Below are 17,057 nucleotides of genomic sequence, written 5' to 3'. Positions count from 1 at the left end.
AACCTAGATGTATATATGGTTACAATAAATCGGATAAAAGACTCCAGTATCATGTTCCTCATTTCTTCTGTTATAAGGGCTTTTCACCAGTTGGTAAAAAGACCTGTTGTTTTTGTTGTTTCTTATTCTTATTATTCTTCTTCCAATATTGTGGGCTCGTAATCTTTTAAATTGTAAAAGCTAGACACACAGTCTATTCTTCTATTTGTAGATACGTATATGAAGTTGTCGATGCCGATTTTATAAGTAGGTCAAAAATCCAATATGGCCGCCATGACGTCATAAGTTCAAAACTTAAAAACGGCAATATCAGGAAAACCATTGATTGTACAGAGTTTGTGCAATAATATTTGTAGAGAATTTTCCCTATCTAACTTTTTCTCATGCCATATTAATACAAAGTATGTCAAGTAAAAAAGCTCACTGTGGGGTAAAGTTTTCAAAATTTAACAATTTTTTTCTCTTTTTTTTTTTTCAATTTTGAATTTTCTTGAAATTTTCTTCTTCAGATCGATGCAGAACGTCCTTCCGATAAATTTAGTGTTTTGTTTTTCGGGGAGTCTATCCGATATCCAAGATTGTCGCCAAAGGAGTGAAAAGCCCGCATAATTATTAGCAACAATTTCTAGTTTAAATATATAATGGTGTTTATTTAATTCAGAAAAAGATGGAAATCCTTACTTTGATCGTTTGAATCATTGGAACTATTGCACATAACTGCATTTTCACAATTTGTTAATATCTTTTTAATTTTTGAATAGGGACATTTATAGATTTTCCTTTAACAAACAGCTTACAGTGATTTATAGGCGTGCCTTAAAACAATGTAGATTTTCAATCCTCCCTCTAAGCTCATTGCGGTAATCTGACCATGGTCTTGTCACGGCTAGTTTCCAATGGTCAAACTCACAAGTAAGTTTGGACAATGTTAAAGCCTTGTAATCGACTTCTTAAATTATATTTGTATTGAATTTGATACTGAAGTATATTGACATAAAATGGACGTATATTTTGTTGTCTATGATCAGTTTCAGTTTTCCACATCAGCCGTATGCCTTAATCAATCATTTTGCTGCATGCAATCAAAAATAGATAACTATGCAGTATGTTGATTTCGGTTTTTCTAAGACACGGGTCCCTTCCTACATAGTGACAATCCTTTTTCCCAAGTTTACGACGTTTTCTGGTTGACTCGATATCTAAACGACTTGATCCATAAACCAGATTTCCATGAAAGATTGTCGGTCGCTGACCGTCTTTATCACTAGCCCTCCACCTGTGGGTCGCGGGCTTGGGAACGTGAGGCAGTCACCAGGTACTGGCCGAAGATCGGTGGTTTTTCTCAACCATCCGAACCAGGAACGTCCTTATCTGGCAATAATGAACCGATATATACCTGCGATTACTGCACAGTTTCTAGTTCGTGGTTTTAGTTTCGAAGGAATTTATTTTCTTTTGCTTTTTTTAATCAACTGTAGTTAAGAGTTTAAAATTTAATAAGAAAATGCTATACTTTGGATACATTTCTGGATACAGCAACATCTTAACAGGGAGTATCGTTCTCACGTAATCTTAACAGGGAGTATCGTTCTGACGTAATCTAAACAGGGAGTATCGTTCTGACGTAATCTAAACAGGGAGTATCGTTCTGACGTAATCTAAACAGGGAGTATCGTTCTGACGTAATCTAAACAGGGAGTATCGTTCTGACGTAATCTAAACAGGGAGTATCGTTCTGACGTAATCTAAACAGCGAGTATCGTTCTGACGTAATCTACACAGCGAGTATCGTTCTCACGTAATCTACACAGCGAGTATCGTTCTGACGTAGTGTAAAGAGCGAGTATCGTTCTGACGTAATCTACACAGCGAGTATCGTTCTGACGTAATCTAAACAGGGAGTATCGTTCTCGCGTAATCTAAACAGCGAGTATCGTTCTGACGTAATCTAAACAGGGAGTATCGTTCTGACGTAATCTAAACAGGGAGTATCGTTCTGACGTAATCTACACAGCGAGTATCGTTCTGACGTAATCTACACAGCGAGTATCGTTCTGACGTAATCTAAACAGCGAGTATCGTTCTGACGTAATCTACACAGCGAGTATCGTTCTGACGTAATCTACACAGGGAGTATGCGAGTATCGTTCTGACGTAATCTAAACAGCGAATATCGTTCTGTCGTAATCTACACAGCGAATATCGTTCTGACGTAATCTACGTAATCTAAACAGGGAGTATCGTTCTGACGTAATCTAAACAGCGAGTATCGTTCTGACGTAACCTAAACAGTGAGTATCGTTTTGTCGTAATCTAAACAGGGAGTATCGTTCTGACGTAATCTAAACAGGGAGTATCGTTCTGACGTAATCTAAACAGCGAGTATCGTTCTCACGTAATCTAAACAGGGAGTATCGTTCTGACGTAATCTAAACAACGAGAATCGTTCTCACGTAATCTAAACAGGGAGTATAATTCTTTCGTAATCTAAACAGCGAGTATCGTTCTGACGTAATGTAAACAGCGAGTATCATTCTGACGTAACCTAAACAGTGAGTATCGTTTTGTCGTAATCTAAACAGGGAGTATCGTTCTGACGTAATCTAAACAACGAGTATCGTTCTCGCGTAATCTCAACAGGGAGTATCGTTCTGACGTAATCTAAACAACGAGAATCGTTCTCACGTAATCTAAACAGGGAGTATAATTCTTTCGTAATCTAAACAACGAGTATCGTTCTGACGTAACCTAAACAACGAGTATCGTTCTGACGTAATCTAAACAACGAGTATCGTTCTGACGTAATCTAAACAACGAGTGTCGTTCTGACGTAATCTAAACAACGAATATCGTTCTGACGTAACCTAAACAACGAGTATCGTTTTGACGTAATGTAAACAGCTAGTATCGTTCTGACGTAATCTAAACAGGGAGTATCGTTCTGACGTAATCTAAACAACGAGTATCGTTCTCGCTTAATCTAAACAGCGAGTATCGTTCTGACGTAATCTAAACAGGGAGTATCGTTCTGACGTAATCTAAACAGGGAGTATCGTTCTGACGCAATCTAAACAGCAACTATCGTTTTGAAGTTGCCTTAACAACGAGTGTCGTTCTGACGTTATCTAAACAACGAGTATCGTTCTGACGTAATCTAAACAACGAGTATCGTTCTCGCGTAATCTAAACAGCGAGTATCGTTCTGACGTAATCTAAACAGCGACTATCGTTCTCACGTAATCTCAACAACGAGTATCGTTCTGTCGTAATCTAAATAGCGAGTGTAAAAAACGAATGTACTTCACGCTTCGATTGCCCAGAGGCTGTTTAGGTTAACCATTGTTTTGTAAAAATGTTCAAATATAGATTAAACACAATTGGAAACATTCTGCAACATTTCATAGCGTTTTCATAGCCATTTTGCCATTAACGCTCTTGTTATGTTTTTTTTTCAACGGCAACATTTTGAATTTATCGCTTACCACTGATTAACTTTAACCTTTGAGCAACCGGGCAAGGTCGCCTTCCTAGCCATGGCAAGTAGGAGCATCCATTTAGTCAAGCGGTGCATTGTTTTAGTTAAGCGGTGCCATTGCACAGCAAGAAACCGAGTTTTTCATCAATCTTTCCTATGACAGTTGATCACTCCAAGCGTAGAAGCTAGAGGAGATCGAGATGCCTTTATTAAACTAAAGAATCAGCGTTGATATTGCTTTCGATGTCGAAGAAGGGAGCAGTGTAGCAGTTCAGAAAACATGGATTGGGTGTCAAAACGGTTTGACAGTTGCCACTGTTCTTTCCAAAAACTACGCTTATGAGTGGGACTTGGTGCTACCCAGCACATGTTACCTTACAAACTCCGGATAGTGGAATTTTCCTATTTTGTTTAGGTCAAGCTGTAGAATGTCTGGTTAGAGATCGAAAGGTCACTTTCTCTGCGGAGGGAGGGTGTATCTCACTACTATTTAAGCACGCACATGAAATATCAAGGGATTTTATCAATGCTTTAGTGAGGAGTCTACAGTAATGCTGTAAATAGAGGATTTTGAATGAGATTCCATTTCATATAAAAACCTGAAACTAGTCTGAGAATTTACTTTCTGGGTTATGGAGATGATATATTGAATACATATAGATTTTCAAATTTGCAAAGGAGGAAAAAGGCGGTTTTGATACTGAACAATTATAAGTATATAATATAAATCAAATAAATATCATTATAAAACGACGATATTTTGTCAAACTGTAGAAGCCGAATTCAGTGTAAGGTTTATGTTTATGTTTTTTCGTCCCTGTGATGTATTCTTGAACATAGGAGATAGCAATCCGTGTATGTTTGTGTTATTACAGGGTAGTTTGCTCAATTATAGAAATTTGCAGTCTGTATGCATGGTCGTCAAAACATCATAAAACATTCAAGCTTTATAAACAATTTATTTGTTTTTCTTTTCAAAGGGTTTGAACACTTTTTCAAAACGATAAATGATCTGGAACAATATTTTTGCACCTTTCATCCCTAAGATATTTTAGGTCACAATCAATATACATATATGTATAGATCTTTCGTTTATATATGTATCAAATGTGACAAGTTTTCTCAACTCTTTAGATAATTCTGCCTGATAGAGCGCTTTCGCAATTGGACCGGAAGTCACTATGACACATGCAGCAGTAGGCAAACGAAGGTCGTCCGAACATATCCGCACACTGCATACAGGTAGGAGACAACATTTTGATGTCGTCCATGGAGATGTCTCTGTAATTACACGGGAAACATGGCATGTCATTGTCACTTTGGATAACGACCTTACAGAAAGTGCTCTGTACCATGAAGGTGAAACAGAAGGCGACCAAAAATCCGGACACTTTGTTGTTCATGGTTGGCTTGCGTTGCGTACGGGGAATTTCTGAAACGTAAATGGAATCAAAATCAGTTTTGAAAAGTTAAAATTCAACTTAGAATTCAATCCTTTTGTAAATTTTCTAAACAATGGCTAATCATTTCAATCCGTATTTTGAAACATTACTACAGTAATGTAACGACCCAAGCTCAATAATTACAAGTCACACTTCCTCTCGTTATCAAACTTTCGAAGGAATACTCCCTTACTGCTAAGCATAGGTACTTCTCATTCGGGTTTGTGTACTATTTGCCTCACAATTGGGGATAACACTTGCTGAGAGTATGAAAACTTTTCTATGGAGTTAAGTCTTAAATATTTTCATAAGACTGTGAAAATTATACAGCGGGTATATTTGTATATATCAAAGATATGTATATATCGTAGATCTTTAATAATGAATTCAACGCAATAAATCTTGGAAGGTGTTTTCTTCTTTGTCGTAGCCAAATGAACCAGGGACATTCGGAGTAGGGTACATGCGTTGCTGAATTGTGCCTCCAGCATGTGTTACCGTCTGTTTAGACTTTTCTAAAGCTTTCGATAAGGTCTCACGTCGAGTACTCATATGTATATACATTAGTAGAAAAACACGGTCTCACTGGAAAGTTGAAGTTTGACTCGGTGATAAATAGTGATTATCGGATCGCCATCTTAACCAGTGGACGTTACCAGTGGAGTCCTTCAGGTTTGTTGTAAGCCCTGTCCCATTTCTGATGTACGTCGATACCGGAAGTTAAAGTCTGTATCACGAAACTATTTGCGGACGATACAAAATATATTCAGCCATAGTCAACAGGAATGTCTAAAGTACAATAAAAGCAAGTATATCAAAAATATGTGAGTGAAGCCAGAGCAGGAAAATGCAACACAACTGAATAGATATTAACATGTTATAACTGGCACACAACGAGGAATTCAAACACACAGTACTATAACAGATATTCAATTATCCCAATTATTAAGGTAAAAAAAGATCTGGGGTGACATTTGATACACACGCATTCGTATGCCAAGTACACTGAACAAATTGTACATTGTAAGTAACATTAAGAAAATTATTTCATAACGCTTCTGAACATCGTTTAATTGCAACTTGCAAGAATTTTGAAATATCACCTATTTCTTTTGTAATTATTGACTATTGGTAACTGGACAAGTTTTAATATGCTAGGTTTAGGCAAATAGTAAGGTATCATATATTTTGTACGCAAATCGGATAAAAATGGATACTTCAAAATGAAATGAAATCCCTCATCAGTGTCATAATTATCACATAAGGAACACATAGCTTCCTCTTTATGTATAAGTTAATATGGTGATAATCTTACTCGCTCATTCATGCTATACTTTTCTTACGCAGATGGTCGATATGTTGTAATGAAACGGAGGTTAAAAAGAATCTACCAAATGTTGATACATTTGATAGAGTTACGAATATTGCATAACCTTTCCTGAAATTGGATTTTGGGTATTTATTTTCAAATTTTGTATATCCTGCAACATTAATTGAAAATCAGACCATCAACACTTCAACGGTTTTGTTGCTGTTAACCTGACGTTGACGTTAAGCTGAATTTTGCCTGATGACGTGCGCCAAAGTAATTGCTCCGCGCAAAAATGTAGTTCCAAGCTTTAACGGTTATGACAGCGACTGTATGAATCTTATAACTAAACTTGTTCTTTACAAAATATAAAATCGTTATTTACAGTTATTCATATTGTAAAACGCAATTTTAAAGAAAATTCAAAATGTTATTCCTTCGAATTAACGCACGTGCTAAGAAACAACCGTTTTCCGTCACTGCCGAATACACCAAAATACATGTGGGCAGGTGTATTCCGACAATGGCAGGGCCAATTGTAGGATAAATAAGATTTATAATCTTACATAGAACATTTATTGATGTGTCTTAACTAACACATGAATAAGATATCTTATATGTTAGCAGAATAGATATATCTTATGTAGCAACTGGAGTAATTTATAAATAAGACATATTTTATGATATTATAATTGAAAAGTATAATTTTTTTCACAACGTAATATTGCAGTTAATAAAAAACGTCATTGTTTTGGACGTCCTACATTAAGGAAAATTACGATTATTAATTTTTGGACATTAAGGACATTTAACGTTTCTTACAAGATACTTGGCGATACAGCTTTTAAAACAAACTAACAACACAGAGTTTCGAGAGAAGTAGGTCGATGAACTCTTTTTTGTCCTAGTTTTATTGAATTTGAGGATTTCATTATTATTCTGTTGACGTGTTGGAATTTTCTTATGGTTTCAATAGATGGACAATTTTCAGTAATAAAAGTCGTTTCACAATCATTCACAAAAAAAACCCCCAAAATAAAGCAATACGAATTTAGCGATGGTATTTCCCCTTTCAAGAGATTGATTCTGTGCGGGAAAGGATTATGAATATGACAATTATACTTAAATATTTAACTGTTCTCCACAACTTTTTCAACTAACTCCATAAAGTACTTCTATCAAAAAAGTAAAAGTTTCTAATAGTTTACAAAATAACAATACCATCGACCTCTAATAACCAACTATTCTGGTTCAAAATTGCATTTGCATTTCCGTGATCCATATATTTCCGTTTACACTGTTCCGAAAACCACGGTTTGTTGTTTGTTTTATGTTTGCTTTAGAAAAGCATACGGGGTATTTTTCGTTAGTATTAAAAGACATGTCACAAGTGCCCGTAAGGTTTTCCACTACATGATTTATAATTTTTTTTTCTATTCCATCTGACATTTGTTAATGATTTCCCTGTACATGACTGATCAACGTGATTAACATTTACACAACTACCATTAAGGTTAAAAGATCTTGGTGAATGATCAAAATATCAAACTCGCCCGAGGTAGACGTTCGTACACTTAAATTTACAAACTACAAGTAAATAGGCAATAAGATTTGCACCATCACTGCTGTAAAATGTAAGATGTCCTTGATCGCGTTGACAACGCCCATTAAATGTAAGTATGCTAGTGAATTTACACTATGCACTATAATTTCCATCTTTTAGTTTTACATATTTGACCATGTTTTTGACTTTAACTATTGCTTTGCCATTTTGGTAGATATATATCGAAATCTAACGCCGTCCTTGTTCGTCCATTAAGGTCACAGATGACAAACGAATTTCCTGTTTTGTATTATATTAGAAACTTCAATGTTTTTGGAAGAGATCCTGGTCATGATTATGATAGATATAATTTTTCACAGGAATATGAACAGAATCATTGGAAAATAAGGTTCTTATGTATAACTAGGTTTTAGCCAAACTATACAGTCGGTAATGATTTAAACAAGTTGAAAAAAGCAATTACCACATCCTTCCTTAACCGGTAGTTCTAGGATTAATATGAGCACAGGACTTCAATGTAGTCAGTATTCGATATTCAACGCTCGGAAAAACAAACGATATCATATCCATACATTATTTCTCTCCCCACTATCTTATCACTTGTGATGTGGTTCCTGTTGGATGGTGAATGGGTCCGAAGGTCCCGATAACCCCTGTTGTGTACTTCCCCTGCTTAGAGGTGTATGTCTCTAAATAGTTGAATTCGCAGCCGTCCTTCTTCTATTCCGTCCTGCAGAAACAACACGCTGACCTCAAGGATCGGGTGGCTGCAGATGTCCTCCGACAGTGTAAGGAACTAGCTGATTTTCCACAATACCAGACGTTGATTTATTATTGTTATCGTATCTATTTCTAGCATTCTGTTAGGACGCCTGATGGTTACTATATAGATCAGTTTTACGTCATTAACTGTTTTGCCACGTCTGAGAATTTGATGCAACCTTTTCTTTCGCTCCTTTCTTTCAGATGAGAACTGATGTTTGACATGGTGTAGGTCCTAGTGGAAGACCAATCTATCAACCATTGTACTGTTCTACCTCGCTTTTCATGAGTTCGATTTTGCTTTCTATATCGAGTTCTACATAAATAAAGTTTCTGATAAATACCATGGCCTCTTCTTTCCGGGTTTCTTCTTATAGTCCGTAAAAACGTGTTTGTAGTTCATAAACAGACATTTAAGGCCTAAAACAGCATGTGCTATCTTGTCACGTGCCGTTCTTAGTGAGTCTACATCCTGACACAGATTACTGATGGCTGCACCATGGCCTTCTACGGTTCCTTTCAAATGGGCGATGCTTTAATCTTACTTGCCAAAGCTGGCCGAGTGCAGAAAAAATTACAATATAACTTAATGGCTTTTTTAAAATGAGTTGACAATTTCAAACCAAATTATTTCACCTATTTTAAATCCATCCGATATAAAACATGTGGTTTGACACATTGCATTCCATATTAATACTTCAACCTTACACGTCAACAGTCTATATATTATATAGGTTCCCACAATTATTAAAATAAAAACATACCTCAATGTCTTATAGTGATCATGTTAATCTATTCTTGGCTTCTTAACCCTCGAAATGAAATAATTCACCGAATCGTCAAAGAATAAGAATAAAAAATAATCTTAATAGTCCTTATCTTCCCTCTTTTAAGGCCACGGTCTTCTGTATCGGCACTAAATTTGTCTTCAATGACATAAGTTTTGCCTGATAAGCAACGTCTACTTCTCAGACGTAATAAAAAAAAATACAGCTCCAAGTAGATAAATTAAAGCCATATCTTTTGTAAATGACACTTTCAAACTATTCATTTAAGGCATGCCAGCCATATAATTTAATGAGCTATAATTTGGTCGTGAATTATGAATCACTTTCCATGATTGTAGCTGGTCTCCTTATATATATATATATATCTTATAAAGAGGCTTGCGTAACAAAGGAAAGTTAGTGTATGTATCCTATATATATTTTACTACATTTTTATTTTTGCGTCTACCGAAAACCCCTTGTGAAAATAAGAACTAGATGCCATCAAATTACAAAATATCTATTTAAATAAAAAAGTAACCCATTAAGTTACATAAATTGTTTGAAAAAGATAACAGAAATTCTGAAAAAAATCAGAGCTCAAAGCCTTGATATTTACCAAAAAATAGTAAAATTCAGTGATATAACTTCTAAATCAAATGTATATGAACAGTAGCACAAAATTTAACATTTATCTACATAAACACATGAAATTTTGTAGTATAGATTAAGGAGTTCACCCCGATATACATTTTAACATTAAGACTGATTATAACTTAACACGCCCTCAATATAAACAAGCGCTAATAATAACAATAAGGATGATGCAAGATCTCAACTTCAAGCATATTCGACTCTTAGAAGTTTCATACTAACGAAAACTCACGAATTGAATTTGAATCAATGTATATCGACATATGCGACAAACAAGGTATTTTTGAATATTTAAACAGACATATTTAAAATGACAAACTTACAAAATGAAGAAAATAGCATCCATGCATCACCTTTTATGAATGTAAATTTTCAATTCTTTTTGCTTATATCACTAATTTGATATTCAAAATAACCATCAAATAAATCTAGTTAAACAGAAAATAGTATTAATAATGATCAATATTTGCTATTAAAACGCGATATTTTAGCTATATAGCACGTACCTACTGAAAGCTGTTTCCTCGCCTGGTTCCTTCCTGTTATTGTCCCAGAGGAAGACTGGCTATTTTCAGTGTGTTTTATACTTTCTCAAGAAAGCATCATTCCGGAGAGTTCACCGTGCCCTAAGACCGCGCCCCGAGTCACTCTGCGTCAGTTGCTGAGATGGTAGGAAGCCGATGTCGTGTTTGGTTTCTCTGTATGACATTGACAGAGCCTCCTAAATCCCCCTTTAATGGCTAACAATGACAACGAGTACCCATTTAGCGGATATTGTACATGAAGATCGGCACTATTGACAATCTCTTCAAATATGTTGTATTAAATGAAGACTTATTAATGAATCTTGTTATCTCCGTTATTTAGATATTCATACAAGCATGTGTTTTAGATGCTTCTAAGGGTTCTGTCGTTCTAAAACCGTGCATGGGATTTTTTTTATTATTTCCTTTTAATGGCGAGGTATTTTAAAAATGCAATTGTCAAATTTTGATGTAAAATCTTTCAACATCTCGAGATGAAACATTTCGTAAAACATTATCGATTTCTAACACATTACCAAATGTATAATGCACAACAGAATCGTTTAACGAAAATAAACGTATCCAATGTTCGAACTTATTTTTTCTTATTTTCAGCGAATTGTGACATAGTTAAAAATAGAAATTGTTATCATTAATCAATAACTGTCATGAATGTGACGTCATTGTATTCATTTCGTGAATACAAGCAAACACATTGACCAATAACGAAGAAATGGGATGGTTGGGCAACAAATAATTTATTTACGTTTAACTAATTTTTGCGTTTACTTTCACGGTTTTTTTTTTTTTTTTAGACTTTTTAAAAGTAATTTAAATTTTTAGAATACGTCTTAGTAAACAGCAGAACAACAATCCCTTATCTCTGATTTTTTGTTGATTAGGGAAACAAAAGTGATTTTTTTTTTGTCAATTTAGCGATATTAAGAACAAATTTTAATATATGATACACATTCAATTAAGGAAATTAATTCAGAGTGTTCTTTTATTATTATTATTATTTTTGGACTTTTTTTAACAACTTTTTTTACGAATCCAATATATACCGTTCCTGGTACTTTGTAGGACAAATCATTCACCATGTTCTAAACATGTGGTGATAATAACATACCGAACCTGGCAAGATAAAATAATAATTAATCTGTTTTGGAATTAGAAGTGAATCGAGATGACAAACTTTATTGTTATATTACGGAAGTCCTGTGTAATTAATAAATTATGTTACCAGTATATGACATATGTTGTATAATGCGTATGTCCGTCTCCCCTTACAGATATCCACAATAAGCTCTGAGATCAAGCAAGGAAAAAACAATTTCTGATGTTAAATCGAGTTAAGATGAGAATACTTTGATAAAACAGGTTTGATAAACTGATCATAATACTGACAAATACAATGTCTGGTCAGAGTGAGGTCAGCTGTGTATAACTAAAACACTATTTGATCTGACGAGCAACGATATCAAAATCAATTCTCCAACACACAGATCACTATCAATGTTTTCCGGTCCTTGGTTCTGGAATGATGTGAGCGACATAGACACATGATTCACTGTTGCTATTCTAACACATCAGAAGCTGACAACAAAATACCAACAATAAAGAAGAGGATTGAGTTATCATCACTCGAACATGTATAGGCAGCTTGTTATCAACAACTTGATCGTCATTGCATGTACACAGTTTTTTCTTTGACACATATTGACTTTGTATATTGATGGTGTTTCTATGGCAATTTTCTATGTTTTTCTAACAAGGAATAGCGGCAATACACATGACGTTTAAATAGTTCTATCCGTTAGCATAAATGGAGGACGGGCATTTGGCAATAGAAATATTGCTGAAAAAAAATCCGCTTCTATACTTTGGTCCTATTCTTTTTTTTTGAAATAGTTTTCATACGACGCTGAATTTATCAAATAGCTTATCAAAACATGTCACAAAGACCTTGCCAATTCTTTCTCATTTTCAAATAAATTGATGATATCTTGGCTGAAAATAACAAATTGATGATGCCCATCGTATATACTCACCAGAATTGGAAATCGAAGAGACGAAAGACTGTTACGTCAGCCGCTTATCTCAATCTTTTCCCACAACGAAACCAATATGGGACAGACGTGCACCAAGCTGAATGTTAAGCGTGATTTCATTTCATCTAATGAGAATTTTCCATTTCTGGACTGCAGCATCCCTGTATCCAAAAACCCCTGGTGTTTACCTGTCGCAGTCAATTCGATAGTATTGGGTCTGTTACCGATATAACAATTTTCTTGCAAGATGCCTGCAACTGAACAAATTCATAACACAAGGTTTCCAGCGATGCGGATTGCTGGAAGTTATGGGGAAGTCCTGCGGTCGTCACAACGTCTGTGTGACACGACGTAGGACGTATTTTATGGTCGTAACTATGGTGGCTCAGTTGTTATTTACTTTGTTCTCATTTGGTTATTACATTACTTGTATTGACCAAGGTTTACGTGTCAGATGTTGTCGATGAAACACAAGACGCCTTCCCTTCCCAAAAAATTAACTGAATGATTGTCTGACAAATACTCGGAGACAAACGAAAAGACATAGCAATAATAGACAATATTTTGTTCTCAAATGATTTACTTAAATAGTAACTTGTCGATTCACATCAGTGGTAATTAATTTCTGATTTCCAAGGTAACTAACAATTTAGTCCTAATCAAAGAAATGCAATTAATTAATCCATTTCCTTACTTATGTATCCGTTGCGGTAAATTTGTAAACAATCTGTTTCAGTAGCAATTAATTCATTTCCAAAGTAGCTTTTGCAGTATATATTCAGATGATGTATGATTTTTTGTGCTTTTGTTTCGGCAGTTGCAATGCTGTTCACCGATTTTGATATATATTTATCTATGTTATATGTTATTACCAGTTCAGTCACCTTGATATTTCCTCAAGAAAACCATAGCAAGACGTATCGCAGCTTACCAATATGTTTATGTTGATTGTGACGATTTTCAAATCCCTATCGTGAATTTTCCGTTTCTAGATGTTAAATATGGTGAGGCCCAGTCCGTAAATTGGGATGCCAATTTTAAAATTCTTCTGGATTCTGTTGAATACTATGCCAGAGAATGGGCGGAACGTGAACATGCTCCGTTGAATTTACTTTATGAGTGGATTATGTCCATTTGGGCCATCATTCGTATTTTGCAGCTTGAAATTGGAAATGAATACAAAACACTTATCAGCTTTCCTCAATCATGATGTTAAATCCACACTTACAGATTTACACGACAGGTATGTTATTGTGCCAACAACAACCCATGTTCAGGCACGTTGGACACTGTCAGCACTAGACGAAGTGGTCAACTGGGCCCGTATGAAATTTAAACCAAAGAAATCCCGGTGTATGATCATCAAGAATGGCCGGTTGACAAAGCAGTTCATCCTTCGGATCCAGGGGGAGGAGATACCATCAATCATTGACAACCCAGTGAAATGTCTAGGGAGATGGTACGACGACACCCTGTCTGACAAGAAGAATGTGAGAAAGGTGGAGGAGCAAGTAACTGAATGGCTGAAGAGGATCGACAAGTCAGGACTACCAGGGAAATTCAAGGCTTGGTTATATCAACATGGTGTTCTTCCTAGACTGTCTAGGAACCTGATGCTGTATGAGCTACCACTGACAGCAGTGAAAACCTTGGAGAGATGTACCAGCAGGAAGTTACGATCATGGCTGGGAGTACCACCTAGTTTCACGGCGGTTGGCCTGTACAGCAAGACATCTCAGTTGCAGTTACCATTGTCCTCCAGGGTGGAAGAATTCAAGGTGGCCAAGTGTAGATTGGTTATGACCCTGAAGGACTCCAAAGACATCAAGATACAGAAAGCTGGAGTGATCACAAGGACAGGTCGGAAATGGTCAGCTGGTGCTACAGTCAGCAAAGCTGAGAATACGCTGGAGTTATAAGACATCGTGGGAAACATCTGTGTTGGTAGACGAGGATTGGGAGTCGATCACTTCCAGCAGTGGAGCAAAGCAGAAGGCAAGGAAAAGAGAGACAGAATTGTATCTGTGGTGAGATCAGAGGAGGAACAGCAGCGCAAAATTAGAGCAGTTGAGTTAGGACAGCAAGGATCATGGACGCGGTGGAATCTTCCGGAACGCAAGATTACATTGACAGACACTGCCATCTCCAAGCAACTTGTGTAGGTGGGGTCTTCTGGAAGATCCAGCTTGTTCCTTGTGCGGTGGAAGAGACACACTTGCACATATCCTATCAGGCTGTAGAGTAGCCCTCCAGCAGGGACGGTACAGATGGCGTCATGACCAGGTTCTAGCTGCCCTAGCAGATATTCTGGAAAAGGAGCGGCGTCAGAAGAGGTCACTGACAGAACCTCATAAACATCACATGCAGTTTGTGAGAGCTGGAGAGAAGGGACCACCAACTACTACTGCATATCATGTGAATGTATTCAGCCAAGCACCATCCTGGGAAATGAGAGTAGACCTCAACAAGCGTCTGGTCTTTCCTGATGTAGTGCAAATTACTCTGAGACCAGACATTGTGATATGGTCACAACAGCGCCAGAAGGTCATCTTGGTGGAGCTGACAGTTCCATGGGAAGAAGGGTGTGATGAGACACATGAGAAGAAAGCTGGCAAATACCAAGAGCTTGCAGAGCTGTGCAGACATAAGGGATGGAACACATGGCTGTTTCCAGTAGAGGTCGGTTCCAGAGGATTCCCTGCACAGTCAGTATTGAAGATGTTCCAGAAATTGGGACTGACAGGAGCAAAGAGGAAAGCACCTATTAAGACCTTGGCTGAAAGGGCTGAGAGAGCATCATGCTGGCTATGGTGTAGACGAGATGAGCCAAACTGGAGCCCAGACAACACCAAGCAGTGATTGATCACCACTGCTGACCTTCCAACCAGAGGACGTCGTGGAATAGGGGTCGAAAGGGCCGATGATGGCTGGAAGGCTCCAGAGCTCCATGTCATCAGTTCCTAACCGAAGCAGCGGGTGGGTTTTCATTAGCAGAGAAATCTGTAAGTTCACATTGCCCGCAGATAAGCCGTCCAATAACTTGGACTTTGTCTACAAACATTATTACATTTCCTGTATACAAAAAGAACCGGGCTTGCGTGATAGCGAAGGAAACATTAATCTTACAAAAGACAAAATACTAGCTAATAATGCTTCCGTATTACAATAATTTAGATTGCTTATTAATGACAAGGATACGGACCTCCTCCATTTATACTGTTCCCGAAACTTAACAAGAATCCATATAAACGTTTTATAGCTGGCTCGCCTAACTGTTCAACTAAGTCTATGTCTAAACTACTAAACACCATTCTAAGTACTATCAAATTTGGGGCACAGTCAAAATGTGATACTGTTTACTCCAGAAGTGGAATTAATAGTACGTGGATTTTGAAGAACTCCAAACAGCTTTTGACCAGTCTTCAACACCCTCTTCTAAAAACATTCTTCTATAAGAACATTTGATTTTTCCACATTGTACACCACCATACCCATTGTTATGAGGGCTTTCCTCTCAAAGGTGAACGGCGGTATAAATATATGGTTATAAACTATACCGAAGTGTGTTTCATAAAATTTACGTTCACATCAAAGAAGAAAAATAGAGGAAATCATAAAAATGATCGGGTTTTTGGTTGACAACATCCTCGTTGATTTTGGTGGTAAGTTCTTTCGACAGACTATTGACATACCTATGATAACCAACTGCACCCGTCTGTTGGCTGACTTGTTTTTTTTTTTTTTTTTATACGAGGCTGAATTTATAGAAGAGCTTATCAAAACAGGTCACAGATGACCTTGCAACGTTGTTTAATCTCACCTTCAGATATACTGATGGCGTCTTTGAATAACAAGAAATTTATTAACTATGTTCATCGTATATATCCAACTTAACTGGAAATTAAAGATATGACAGACTCTTCTATATAAGCTTCTTATCTCGATCTTTTTCTACAATGAAACCAACATGGACAGCTTTCCATTAAGTTGCACGATAAACGTAATGACTTCAATTTCCCTATTGTGAATTTTCCATTTCTGGATAGCAATATCCCTACATCGTGCAAGAAGACGTCAACTGGCTGACAAACTCGTAACACAAGAGTTCAAAAGATGTAGGTAGACGAAATTTATGGGGAAGTTCTCTGGTCACCATAGTGATCTCATTGAGAAATATTCTTTGTGCGACATGAAACTGGACGTACTTGCATTTGATGTTCGTTAGTTTACATGGCGGATATCGTCGATGAAGCAGAAGACGCTTACTCTTCCGGAACACCTGGTCTTTTTCAGAAATTTCCATGTTAATCTTTATCTGTTCATATTCCTTGTTGTTTGTCCTTGTTGACTCGACATTGAAGGAATTATTACTTTCATCACAATTTTGTGCATGATGTCGACAGCTGACCAATAAACATACATCCCAAAGTGTTTGGTAGATACTGAATTGATGAAGACAACATGGTGCGTGGGAAAGGTTTATGGTCGTCATCCTATCTCAGTTTACAT

The sequence above is a fragment of the Ylistrum balloti genome, unplaced genomic scaffold (genome assembly GCF_031769215.1).
Source record: "Ylistrum balloti isolate Yb309-2 unplaced genomic scaffold, AGI_CSIRO_Ybal_v1 Utg370386, whole genome shotgun sequence".
Lineage (NCBI taxonomy): Eukaryota > Metazoa > Mollusca > Bivalvia > Pectinida > Pectinidae > Ylistrum > Ylistrum balloti.
Note: the sequence above shows the minus strand (reverse complement) of the source record.